Source organism: Hyperolius riggenbachi, chromosome 5, assembly GCF_040937935.1.
Source record: "Hyperolius riggenbachi isolate aHypRig1 chromosome 5, aHypRig1.pri, whole genome shotgun sequence".
Classification (NCBI taxonomy): domain Eukaryota; kingdom Metazoa; phylum Chordata; class Amphibia; order Anura; family Hyperoliidae; genus Hyperolius; species Hyperolius riggenbachi.
This window is the reverse complement of record NC_090650.1, coordinates 160,511,409-160,525,687: the sequence shown is the minus strand read 5'-3', so window position 1 is coordinate 160,525,687 and position 14,279 is coordinate 160,511,409. Positions and strand designations below refer to the sequence as shown.

At 45.5% G+C, this 14,279-nt stretch overlaps 1 protein-coding gene across 1 annotated transcript in view; it reads right to left on the bottom strand.

The window, feature by feature from the left end:
* Nucleotides 1–14,279, bottom strand: part of STARD3NL (STARD3 N-terminal like) — a 673,845-nt gene that overhangs the window by 275,580 nt on the left and 383,986 nt on the right. The gene's annotated exons all lie outside the window — the stretch shown is intronic.

The following is a 14,279-nucleotide window of genomic DNA, read 5'->3' as shown; positions in this document are numbered from 1 at the left end:
TGATAGTTGGGAGTACAGTTGTGTTCAAAATTATTCAACTGAAATTGAGTGTTTTGACCAGTTTGACATTGCTTTTGATCATTTCAGTCATCTTGTTTACAATTAAATCAAAGAGGCACTTGTAAGTCAGACAAATATAACATAACATTTATAATGAAATAACCACAAATGTCTTTTCTGTGCTCACATCATTATCAGTTTTATTCAACCCCAAGTGACATTCATTCTTAGTACTTAGTACAACATCCTTTTCCAGTTATAACAGCTTTTAAACGTGAAGCATAGCTTGACACAAGTGTCTTGCAGCGATCTACGGGCATCTTAGCCCATTCTTCATGGACAAAAGCCTGGAGCCAGTTCAATCACATTCTTAGGCTTGCATGCTGCAACTGCTTTCTTTAAGTCACACCAGAGGTTCTCAATTGGATTTAAGTGTGGTGACTGCGATGGCCACTCCAAGATGTTTCAGCCTTTAATCTGCAACCATGCTCTAGTGGACTTGGAGGTATGCTTGGGATTATTGTCCTGTTGAAAGGTCCAACATCTCCCAAGCCTCAGGTTTGTGACGGACTGCATCACATTTCCATCCAATATCTCCTGGTACTGAAGAGAATTCATGGTACCTTGCACACGCTGAAGCTTCCCTGTACCTGCAGAAGCAAAACAGCCCCAAAGCATGATTGACCCCCGCCATGCTTCACAGTAGGCAAGGTGTTCTTTTCTTCATAGGCCTTGTTCTTCCCCCTCCAAACATAGCGTTGATCCATGGGCCCAAACAGTTCTAATTTTGTTTCATCAGTCCCCAGAACCAGAGCAGTTTCTAGGTTAAAATGCACCCAGGACGAGGGTGTAAAAATTGCGCCCCCCCCCCCCCCCCGAGCAAGGTATGGGTGCCCGCAGTATAGGTTAGCCAGGTCTAGTTGCACTTAGTATAGGTCCCCCCAGTATAGGTAGCCAAGAATAGGTACCGCAGTATAGGTAGCCAGGCATAGGTGAGCCAGTATAGTTGCCCCCGCTATAGGTTAGTCAGGTAGGTGCCTCTAGTATAGGTAGCCAGTATAGTTGCTCCCAGTATAGGTTAGATAGGCAGGCGCCCCCGGTATAAGTTAGATAGGTAGGTGCCCCAGTACAGGTTAGCTAGGTGGGTGCCTCTAATATAGGTAGCCAGAATAGTTGCCCCCAGCATAGGTTAGATAGGTAGGTGCCCCCAGTATAGGTTATTTAGGTAGGTGCCTGCAATATAGGTAGCCAGTATAGTTGCCACCTGTATAGGCTAGCTGGGTAGGTGCCCCCAATACAGGTTAGATAAGTGCCCCCAGTATAGGTTAGATAGGTAGCTGCCCCCCCAGTGTAGGTTAGATTAGGTAGCTGCCCCCCAGTATAGGTTAGATAGGTAGCTGCCCCCCAGTATAGGTTAGATAGGTAGCTGCCCCCCAGTGTAGGTTAGATTAGGTAGGTGCCCCCCAGTATAGGTTAGATAGGTAGTTGCCCCCCCAGCGTAGGTTAGATTAGGTAGCTGCCCCCCAGTATAGATTAGATAGGTAGCTGCCCCCCAGTGTAGGTTAGATAGGTAGGTGCCCCCCAGTATAGGTTAGATTAGGTAGGTGCCCCCGCAGTATAGGTTAGATAGGTAGCTGCCCCCCAGTGTAGGTTAGATAGGTAGCTGCCCCCCAGTGTAGGTTAGATAGGTAGCTGCCCCCCAGTGTAGGTTAGAGTAGGTAGCTGCCCTAGGTAGCTGCCCCCCAGTGTAGGTTAGATAGGTAGCTGCCCCCCAGTGTAGGTTAGATTAGGTAGGTGCCCCCCAGTATAGGTTAGATAGGTAGCTGCCCCCCAGTGTAGGTTAGAGTAGGTAGCTGCCCCCCGTGTAGGTTAGATTAGGTAGGTGCCCCCCAGTGTAGGTTAGATTAGGTAGGTGCCCCTCAGTATAGGTTAGATTAGGTAGGTGCCCCTCAGTATAGGTTAGATTAGGTAGGTGCCCCTCAGTATAGGTTAGATTAGGTAGCTGCCCCCCAGCGTAAGTTAGATTAGGTAGCCCCCAGCGTAAATTAGATTAGGTAGGTGCCCCCCAGTATAGGTTAGATAGGTAGCTGCCCCCCTATAATGGAGGGGGGAGCCGGAGCCGCGGGGAGGGCAGCCCGACCTCTTCCTTCCTCTCCTCTCCCGGGACGCCCTCCTGCTCCCCCCTCCAGACTGCAGAGTAATGCGCAGGGAGCGCTGTATACAACATACCTCCCTGCGTTCCAAGCGCTGCTCTCTCACCGCCGGTCTCTTCCTCTCTGCCGCCTATACGATGATACACACGCTGGCGCTGCTTCCTGTTAGCCGGAAGCAGCGTGTGTATCATCGTATAGGCGGCAGAGAGGAAGAGACCGGCGGCGAGAGAGCAGCACTTGGAACGCAGGGAGGTATGTTGTATACAGCGCTCCCTGCGCATTACTCTGCATCTGAGGGGGGAGCAGGAGGGCGGCCCGGGAGAGGAGAGAGAGGGAGAGGTCGGACTGCCCTCCCCGCGGCTCAGGCTCCCCCCTCCATTATAGCGCTCCCCCTCCCAACAGCGCCCTGGGCGGCGGCACGCCCCGCACGGCCCAAGAAACGGGCGTGCACAGAACACTATCCCAAAACTTTTGTGGTTTGTTCACATGACTTTTGGCATACTGGAGTCGACTCTTCTTATTCTTTGGAGACAGCAAGGGGATGCGCCTGGGAATTCTGTCATGGAGGCCTTCATTACACAGTGTGCGCCTTATTGTCTGAGCTGAAACTTCAGTACCCGCATCTGACAAATCTTTTTTCAGTTCCTCAGCAGTCACACAGGGACTTTTCTCCACTTTGCTCTTCAGGTAGCGCACAGCAATCAAAGTCAGTATCTTCTTTCTGCCAAGACCAGGTAGCGTTTCAACAGTGCCCTTTGCCTTGAATTTGTGAATGATGCTTCCTATGGTGTCTTTTGGTATGCTTAACATCTTTGCAATCTTCTTATAGCCATTGCCCTTCCTGTGAAGAGAAATCACCTCTTCTCTTGTCTTCCTGAACCATTCACTTGACTTCACCATGTTTGTAAACACACCAGTAAATGTCTAGAAGGAGCTGAGTATCACAGTCATTTTAAATCTGCCTAATTGGTGCTTATTATGCATGATTGCTGCCACAGGTGTTTTCAATACCTGATCGTAAACACTTGAATGAACCTTTGTTCTTAAGAGTGGTAGTCTTTAACCACTTGAAGACTGCAGTGCTAAACCCCCCTAAAGACCAGGCCATTTTTTACAATTCAGACCACTGCAGTTATAACTGTTTATTGCTCGGTTATACAACTTACCACCCAAACAAATTTTACCTCCTTTTCTTGTCACTAATACAGCTTTCTTTTGGTGCTATTTAATTGCTGCTGCGATTTGTACTTTTTATTATATTCATCAAAAAAGACATGAATTTTGTCAAAAAAATGATTTTTTTAACTTTCTGTGCTGACATTTTTCAAATAAAGTAAAATTTCTGTATACATGCAGCACGAAAAATGTGGACAAACATGTTTTTGATTAAAAAAAACCCATTCAGCCTATATTTATTGGTTTGGGTAAAAGTTATAGCGTTTACAAACTATGGTGCAAAAAGTGAATTTTCCCATTTTCCAGCATCTCTGATTTTTCTGACCCCCTGTCATGTTTCATGAGGGGCTAGAATTCCAGGATAGTATAAATACCCCCCAAATGACCCCATTTTGGAAAGAAGACATCCCAAAGTATTCACTAAGAGGCATGGTGAGTTCATAGAAGATTTTATTTTTTGTCACAAGTTAGCGGAAAATGACACTTTGTGACAAAAAAAATAATAATAAAAAGTTTCCATTTCTGCTAACTTGTGACAAAAAAAAAATGAAACCTGCCACAGACTCACCATGCCCCTCTCTGAATACTTTGGGATGTCTACTTTCCAAAATGGGGTCATTTGTGGGGTGTGTTTACTGTCCTGGCATTTTGGGGGTGCTAAATTGTAAGCACCCCTGTAAAGCCTAAAGGTGCTCATAGGACTTTGGGCCCCTTAGCGCACCTAGGCTGCAAAAAAGTGTCACACATGTGGTATCGCCGTACTCAGGAGAAATAGTATAATGTGTTTTGGGGTGTATTTTTACACATACCCATGCTGGGTGGGAGAAATATCTCTGTAAATGAGATTTTTTAGATTTTTTTTACACACAACTGTCCATTTACAAAGATATTTCTCCCACCCAGCATAGGTATGTGTAAAAATACACCCCAAAACACATTATACTACTTCTCCCAAGTACAGCGATACCACATGTGTGGCACTTTTTTGCACCCTAACTGCGCTAAGGGGCCCAAAGTCCAATGAGTACCTTTAGGATTTCACAGGTCATTTTGAGACATTTGGTTTCAAGACTACTCCTCACGGTTTAGGACCCCTAAAATGCCAGGGCAGTATAGGAACACCACAAATGACCCCATTATAGAAAGAAGACACCCCAAGGTATTCCGTTAGGAGTATGGTGAGTTCATAGAAGATTTCACTTTTTGTCACAAGTTAGCGGAAAATGACACTTTGTGAAAAAAACAATAAAAATCAATTTCCGCTAACTTGTGACAAAAAAATAAAAGCTTCTATGAACTCACCATACTCCTAACGGAATACCTTGGGGTGTCTTCTGCCTAAAATGAGGTAATTTGTGGGGTTCCTATACTGTCCTGGCATTTTAGGCGCCCTAAACCGTGAGGAGTAGTCTTGAAACCAAATGTCTCAAAATGACCTGTGAAATCCTAAAGGTACTCATTGGACTTTGGGCCCCTTAGCGCAGTTAGGGTGCAAAAAAGTGCCACACATGTGGTATCGCTGTACTCGGGAGAAGTAGTATAATGTGTTTTGGGGTGTATTTTTACACATACCTATGCTGGGTGGGAGAAATATCTCTGTAAATGACAATATTTTGATTTTTTTACACACAATTGTCCATTTACAGAGATATTTCTCCCACCCAGCATGGGTATATGTAAAAATACACCGCAAAACACATTATACTACTTCTCCTGAGTATGGCGATACCACATGTGTGGCACTTTTTTGCACCCTAACTGCGCTAAGGGGCCCAAAGTCCAATGAGTACCTTTAGGATTTCACAGGTCATTTTGAGACATTTGGTTTCAAGACTACTCCTCACGGTTTAGGGCCCCTAAAATGCCAGGACAGTATAGGAATCCCACAAATGACCACATTTTAGAAAGAAGACACCCCAAGGTATTCAGTTAGGAGTATGGTGAGTTCATAGAAGATTTTATTTTTTGTCACTAGTTAGAGGAAAATGACACTTTGTGAAAAAAACAATAAAAATCAATTTCCGCTAACTTGTGACAAAAAAATAAAATCTTCTATGAACTCACCATACTCCTAACTGAATACCTTGGGGTGTCTTCTGCCTAAAATGAGGTAATTTGTGGGGTTCCTATACTGTCCTGGCATTTTAGGGGCCCTAAACCGTGAGGAGTAGTCTTGAAACCAAATTTCTCAAAATGACCTGTGAAATCCTAAAGGTACTCATTGGACTTTGGGCCCCTTAGCGCAGTTAGGGTGCAAAAAAGTGCCACACATGTGGTATCCCCATACTCAGGAGAAGTAGTATAATGTGTTTTGCGGTGTATTTTTACACATACCCATGCTGGGTGGGAGAAATATCTCTGTAAATGGACAATTGTGTGTAAAAAAATGGAAAAAGTTGTCATTTACAGAGATATTTCTCCCACCCAGCATGGGTATGTGTGAAAAGACACCCCAAAACACATTATACTACTTCTCCTGAGTACGGGGATACCACATGTGTGACACCTTCTTGCAGCCTAGCTGTGCAAAGGGGCCCACAGTCTAATGAGTACCTTTAGGATTTCACAGGTCAATTTTACTCATTTGTTTTCCAGACTACACCTCACGGTTTTGGGCCCCTAAAATGCCAGAGAAGTATAGGAACCCCACAAGTGATCCCATTTTGGAAAGAAGACACCCCAAGGTATTCCATGAGGGGTATGATGAGTTCATAGAATATTTTATTTTTTGACACAAGTTAGTGGAAATGGATTTTTTAGGTTTTTTTCTCACAAAGTGTCATTTTCCACTAACGTGTGACAAAAAATAAAATCTTCTATGAACTCACCATACCCCTCATGGAATACCTTGGGGTGTCTTCTTTCCAAAATGGGGTCACTTGTGGGGTTCCTATACTGCCTTGGCATTTTAGGGGCCCTAAACTGTGAGGAGTAGTCTGGAAACCAAATAATTAAAATTGACCTGTGAAATTCTAAAGGTACTCATTGGACTTTGGGCCCCTTTGCACAGCTAGGCTGCAAAAAAGTGTCACACGTGTGGTATCGCTGTACTCAGGAATAGTAGTATAATGTGTTTTGGGGTGTATTTCACACATAACCAATCCTGTGTGTGAGAAATATCTCTGTAAATGACAATTTTTTCCATTTTTTTACACTAAATTGTCATTTACAGAGATATTTCTCCCACCCAGCATGGGTATGTGTGGAAAGACACCCCAAAACACATTATACTACTACTCATGAGAATGGCAATACCACATATGTGACACTTTTTTTGCAGGCTAGCTGCGCAAACTTGCCCAAAGTCCAATGAGCACCTTTAGGCTTTACAAGGGTGCTCACAATTTAGGCCCCCACCAAACAATTCCAGGACAGTAAAACACCCCAGAAATGACCCCATTTTGGAAAGAAGAGACCCCAAGGTATTCCACGAGGGGCATACTGAGTTCATATAAAATTTTATTTTTTGTCATAAGTTAGCGGAAAATGACACTTTGTGGGAAAAAAAATAAAAAAATCCATTTCTGCTAACTTATGACAAAAAATAAAATCTTCTATGAACTCACCATGCCCCTCAGCAAATACCTTGGGGTGTCTTCTTTCTAAAATGGGGTCACTTGTGGGGGTCTGTCCTGGCATTTTAGCGTCTCCACAATCATTACATGTATGGCCAGTATTAGGAGTTTCTGCTATACTCCTTATATTGGGCATACGGGTGATGCATTTTTTTCTCCATAAAAGGAAAAATGAACGGCAAAGATTCTCACATTCGCATTGATCAATGTGGATGAAAAAATATCTGCCGAAATATGTGAAAAAAGAGGGGGGCATGGCGTTTGCCAGGACATAGGAGCACCGCCCACAAAATTTTCCAAACCCACTTTGCTCCTATGCCCTGGCAAACCAGATTAATCCATTCACATCGATCGATGTGGATGAAAAAAACCTTTGCCAGTTTTGATACAAAGTGCTTGCCAAAGCATAGGAGCTCCAACACCACCCCTCAGCTCATATGCCTTGACAAACGTATCTTACTGCGGAGGAGAAATCTCGTCCTGCAGCGCTGCATGCACCGACTTGTGTGTAATCTGACAGACGCGCAATGCTTCTGTCAGGATGCACCATCAGTGCTGCAGCTGGTTGGTCGATCAGTCGTTTGCTCGGTCCACCTGGAAGGGTAAAGGATGGAAAAAGAGAGAGAAAAAACATACAAAAAAACAACAAGCAAGCAGCAATGCAAGAAATTCATTAACATTAACATTCGTAAACTTTATTAAACCTTTTTAACCAAACAATAACATTTGGAACTTTTGCTTACCTGTTTTTTTTTTTTGTTTGTTTTTAACTTACCTTCCGAGGACAAACTTCTCCTTCCCCATGGGACAGTGTGCAAAGCGCAAATCGCACAGAGATGTAGCAAAGTACACTATGCACTTTGTCCCAAGTGAAAGGAGAGGTTTCTGGCAGCCCTGTGTATTTGGGTCTCTCAAAAGCAGATGTCTGGTTTCACACACAGGAGTCGCGCAGTAGCGTAGGTATGCACTAGCTTTAAGTCAACCACTTCCGGCGTAAGGGGGGACCGCAAAGTGGGACTTTCGCTAGGCAATATGCTGCAACACATCGCTCCAGTGTGAAAGAGCCTTGAGAGACTACTACTGTGTCTCACGTTCCCTACTCCAATAGCGAATGTGTTCGTGGAACTTTTCAAAACACTCCCCTATGCATAGGGCAGGCTGGTCAGGACAGTAGGGACAATAAAAAGTGGTGTCACGCCTCATTCCATCCCTCTTACAGACACGACAATGTTTTCTTGGGGTGCGTTGACCTGGGGTACTCGGAAAGACATAAGCATAGTGTCTTTCATGTAGCCGGCTAACTACATTAGGGGGATTGGCCACGGCCCCTCCTGGATACAGGAGTTCCGAAATGATCTCTTCCTGAAATTTAAGGAAGGATCCTGTTCTCCCAGCCTTACTGTAGAGAACAAAGCTGTTGTACATTGCCAATTGAATCAAGTAAATAGCCACTTTCTTATACCAGCGGCTGGTCCTTCGGGAAACTAAATAGGGAGCCAACATCTGGTCATTGAAGTCCACCCCTCCCATGTTTAAATTATAGTCGTGGACGGCGAGGGGTTTCTCAACAACCTCAGTTGCTCGCTGAATTTGGACTGTCGTGTCTCCGTGAATGGTCGACAGAAGGTAAACGTCCCTCTTGTCCTTCCATTTCACTGCAAGAAGGTCGTCATTACACAAGGCAGCCCTCTCCCCCCGTGCAAGTCGGGTAGCAGTGAGATATTGGGGGAAGCCCCGGCGACTAGGCCGCACGGTGCCACAGCAGGGAATTCCGAGTATCTTCAAATGCTGATAGAGGGCCACACTTGTGTAGTAGTTGTCCACGTAGAGATGGTACCCCTTGTGGAATAAGGGTGACACCAAGTCCCACACAATCTTGCCACTGCACCCCAGGTAGTCAGGGCATCCGACCGGCTCCAATTTTGTGTCTTTGCCCTCATAGACCCTAAAGCGATATGTATAGCCTGTGGCCCTTTCACAGAGCTTATACAGCTTGACCCCATACCGGGCGCGCTTGGTTGGGATGTACTGCTTAATGCCAAGGCGCCCGGTAAAATGTACGAGGGACTCGTCTATACAGATGTTCTGTTCAGGGGTGTAAGCATCTGCAAATTTGGATGACAGGTGGTCTATGAGGGGCCGAAATTTGTGGAGCCGGTCATAGTCAGCGTGGCCTCTTTCATGACAGGTTGTATCATCATTAAAGTGCAGGAAGCGCAGGATGTCCTCAAAACGTGACCTGGACATGGCAGCAGAGTACATGGGCATGTGATGTATTGGGTGCGTAGACCAATAGGACCGCAATACATTTTTTTTAGTTAGACCCATGTTAAGGAGAAGGCCCAAAAATATTTTAAATTCGAAAACTGTGACCTGTTTCCACCGAAAAGGCTGGGCATGGGAGCTGTTCGGATTGGCGGTGATAAATTGTGTGGCCTTACGGTTGGTCTCTGCCACGACTAAGTCGTAGAGATCCTCGGTGAAGATCAGATGAAAAGCGTCTAGGGCCGATCCTAGATGATCTGTCTCCACCTGGACTCCAGACTGGGCGGTGAAAGGGGGCACTACGGGTGCGGCGGAATTAGGGAACTTCCAATGAGGGTTTGCCAGCACCTCTGGGAGCCTAGGGGTACTACGGGCCCGTGTTTCTGGTGGCTGCGACTGGGGTCTTACTGCACGTACCACCGAACCAGTTTCAACTGCCAAGCTGGTGCTCGCCACTTCACCAGGGTCTACGGAAGTACTGGCTTCAAGTCCAGGATGTGCTGCGCTGTTGGTGCATGCCTCACCATCAAAATCTGGATCAGCGCTAGCACCACTCTGCTGGCCTTGAGGTTGATCCTGCGCAACCTGTGGTCCACTGACATGGGGTCGGAAACGCCTGGCGCTAGCAGGGACCACAACCTCGTCATCAGAACTATCGGTCAGAGAGTCACTGTCCTCTACAGGTTCATATTCTGAGCCGGATTCATCGGATGAGAAGTCCCAATCACTCTCACCCGACTCGGCCATAATACTGTAGGCCTCTTGCAGGGAATACATCTTTTTTGCCATTTTGGGCTGCTAAATTTAGGGGGTATTCCTCTGAGACCACCCAGGAAAAAATGCACCTGTCTAGCAAATGGGAGTATTTGTTAAGTAAAGAGCTGCGATCGCTCAGTTTTGATTTAAAAAAAAAAAATCAAAACTGATCTTTATAGCGTCGCAGCTATTGTGTTTTTTTGCAGTGATCAGAAAACAAAAATTTCTTTCACTTGGTGGGGAGGGCTGAACGCAAGTGCGGCAGAACGATCAGACCTGATCGGGCAAACACTGCGTTTTTAGTGGAGCCTACTCTAAGGTGACCCTAACGTACTTATATAGATCTGACTGTGATCAGTACTGATCACTTACAGATACTATATAGTACCAATGCAGATTAGCGACAGTGATGACGCTAATCAGCGACTTATAGTGATTGCGGTGTAGTGGGCTGGGCGCTAACTACCTAACAAAAGGGGCCTAGCTAACTCACTGGCCAAAAAAACAGTGCACAGGCAATAGATGTCACTCAGACCTCGATCAGAGCTGTGACAGGCGACCAGATATCAATCACAATGCCGCTGTCAGATTACAACAAATGTAAACAGCAATTGGAATCACAGGGAAATCACAGATGATCAAAAACCAATCACTAATCAATCAGATGTCAAAAATCAGTACACAGACAATAGATGTCACTCAGATCTCACTCAGACCTCGATCAGAGCTGTGACAGGCGACCAGATATCAATCACAGTGCCACTGTCAGATGCCAACCAATGTAAACGGCAATTGAAATCTCAGGCAATCAGATGATCAAATACCAATCACTAATCAATCAATCAATCGTCAAAAATCAGTGCACAGACAATAGATGTCACTCAGACCTCGATCAGAGCTGTGACAGGCGACCAGATATCAATCACAGCGCCGCTGTCAGATGCCAACCAATGTAAACAACAATTGAAATCTCAGGCAATCACAGATGATCAAATACCAATCACTAATCAATCAATCAATCAGATGTCAAATCAGTGCACAGACAATAGATCTCACTCAGACCTCGATCAGAGCTGTGACAGGCGACCAGATATCAATCACAGTGCCGCTGTCAGATGCCAACCAATGTATACAGCAATTGAAAACACAGGGCAATCACAGATGATCAATAATCACAACGCAATCAATCAATCAATCAGAAGTCAAAAAACTGTGCACAGGCAACGATGTCACTCACATGTCACACAGACCTCGATCAGAGCTGTGACAGGCGACCAGATGACACTCAGACCTCAGTCAGACGCCTTGGCAGGGCCAGTGAGGGGGGTAGTGGGGGTGATCAGCGGCGATCGGGTGGGGGATCGAGCAGGGAAACGTGCGGGTCTAATTGAGCAGGGCTGCCGTCCTCTCTCCTGGTGGTCCGGGCGCGCTGTGACCAGGAGAGGAGGAGGCAGCCAGTATAATACACGTTGTTTACATAACAACGTGTATTATACGCAAAGGATTGGGCTGTTTGAATGATCGCAGCCCGCCGGCGCTGCTAATTGGCCGGCGGGCTGAAGACACAGGGGGGCCGCAAGTCATGCCGGGCGATGTGCGCGCGCATGCGCGCGCGATCGCCCGCATTTCTGTTAAACAGGACCGTCCGCCAATCGGCGTTAGGCGGTCCTGGGGCTGCCGCCGTGGCCACGCCTACTGGCGTGACGCGGTCGGCAGCTGGTTAAGGGGTTGAATAATTTTGTCAATGAAGAAATCACAAAAAAAATGTAATACTGTATTACAAAAACGATTGATGTCATTTTAGTTGCATTTGGTTCATTAAAAAGTCCTTGTAAGATTTCATTCTGAACACAATTACAAATGTACACAAAATTCCCTAAAACCCTTTACAGCATTGGGGGTTGAATAATTTTGAACACAACTGTAAGTCCTAACTGACTTATTTGCCACAGTTATCCTCACACAAGTAGGTCACCACACTTGAAAGGATTCACATGTCTGTTTAAGAGGATCAATCAACTAGTGAAGGCACACAAAATATAGTGCAATCCAAAATTCAGGATCAAATTTTATAGTATCAAACAATTGCAAAAAATCTGGATACAAGCTTTTTGTTTGTCAAAAGGGAAAATAATCTTCCAAAGAAAAAGAATCCATAAATTACAGAAGATCATACATAGACCTGACGATTATGCGGAAATTCGACAAATAGACACATGTATCTCTAATCAAATCGGATTAGAGATAAATGTGTCTCTTGTCGAAGCTGCCCATATACTACAGGTCATTCCCATCCGATTTCAGCATGAAGTCTTCAGGGAATCGGCTGAGCCCGCCGAGTCCGTACCGCTGCTGCCCCAATGTATTAATGTGCCCCCCCCCCGGTGTGTGCATTTATACATAACCTGTCCTGTAGCAGCCTCTGTGTGGTGACCATCCATCTTACCGGGTTTTAATAGCCCCATACACGCTAGCGCCGCATAGCATCTGACATCAGACGCTGTGTATGACAGCGCGTATGAGTGTATGTGGATGATAGACACCGGCAAGTTGGATGGACACCGCATGGAGGCTGACACCGGACAGGTAATGTATAAATGCATATGGGGGCACATTTATACATAGCGGCGGGGGTTTTGTCGCTTGTTCCTAAATCGGAAGCCCAAAAATGCAACCAATTTCCATCCTGAGATTGGTCGCTTTGTCATTTGGGCATGGTCTTGGCGGCACCACTTTTCATCCAATTTGATTATAATAGTCGAATTGGATGGTCGATCGGCCGCCAAGTCGCCTGATGTATGGCCACCTTAACAGATTCTCCCCCCTCCAAATGGGGCGTCTGTGGTGTGCAGTAAAGCATGTCATGTGTGTGCTTAGGCTGAAGTTAAGCACAGAAAGCCTTATCAAAAGTAAGCATGAAGCTGATTCCTTCCTCCTGCAATGTGCTTTTTTGGGCTTTTTGTTGAACAGCATGGTTGTTGATAAGAGAAGATAATTAGGAGAGAGACTTGTCCCTCACCTTTTTACGGCTGTTTCACTCTTGGCGATTTTTCAGTGCTTTGCTAATCGCTGGCGATTAGCAAAGTGCTGCTACTAATGTATCCCTATGGATACATTCATACTGCAGTGTTTGTGATTTCGGTCAAGTCGCAAACGCGCTGCATGCAGCGTTTCAGGGGCGATTGCATTGTGATTTTCGTTCTATTAAACAGGGAACACAAGCGCAAATCACGCTGAAAAGGAAGATTTTGCCCACAAATTGCGATCGTGAAGCCGAACGTGATCGTGGGCAAGTGGCGCTCCAAGTGTGAACTAGCCCTCAGCTGTTCAGCTATTAGCATCATCTCAACAAAATGAACGCAACTATTTGTCTGTTAAGCTCCATACAACTTTTGTTGTGAAACAAGTTGATACAACTTAAAAAAGTGTTTTGCTATTTTTCAAACAGCTGATAAGACTGATAAGGAGTCAATCCAACTGTTGGATTGACTTCTTATCAGTCTTAGCAGCTTTTTGAACAATATCAAAAGACTTTTTTTTAGTTGTTTCAACTTGTTTCACAACAAAAGCTGTTTGACAGTTGTGCTGCATAAAAGACCGCTGTTGAGCGTGTGAATGGGGCTTAACAGACAAGTCTGGCAGATATCTGGGCAGATAGTTGGTAGGTGTGTATGGACCTTAATTGCATTGTATATGTGGTGTGTACACTACTTAGCATAAGTGGGTTTATGTCAGAGCTTTGTGTCTAAATAGCAGTTGCTCATCACAACCTCCTGATCATGGATAACCTGTGATCATGAGCTGTTTTGACTGATCACGAGGTCGGATTCAGTTCCGAATGCACCTGTGATTGTGGTCTAAATTGGGCTCGTGATCACGGATTTAGCCCATGGGTGCCAGCATGGGTGTGGGTGACATGTGTGGGAGGCAGGGAGGACAGCGGGAGCTGGTGGTATAGCGTCCGAATAGGACGTGCTGACAGCTATACTTAGTATAGCTGAGAGCTGCGGCGGGGAGGCGGCGACTCCTCAACATAAGTAGATCGCAAGATAGAGGATATTGGCGTGGGACCTTTTCCGGGGATATTGGCGTGGGAACATTTTTTTAAAAGGTACAGGTAAGTATTTCTGGTTAATTAGGATTATTAAAGGACTTTTCTTGTGGTTGCGTTTTTATTTCATTTAACCCTTTGTGGAAATGGCCAGTCGGCCAGGGCTCCGCATTCTGGCTATCCCAGCCTGCATGGGTTACAAGGGGTTAAAGATTCTCGGGCTGGGGGACCCCATGTCGTATTTTTCTTTTATTTCCCACCAATGACATGAGGTCCCCCCTCCCCAGGATCTTTAACATCTTG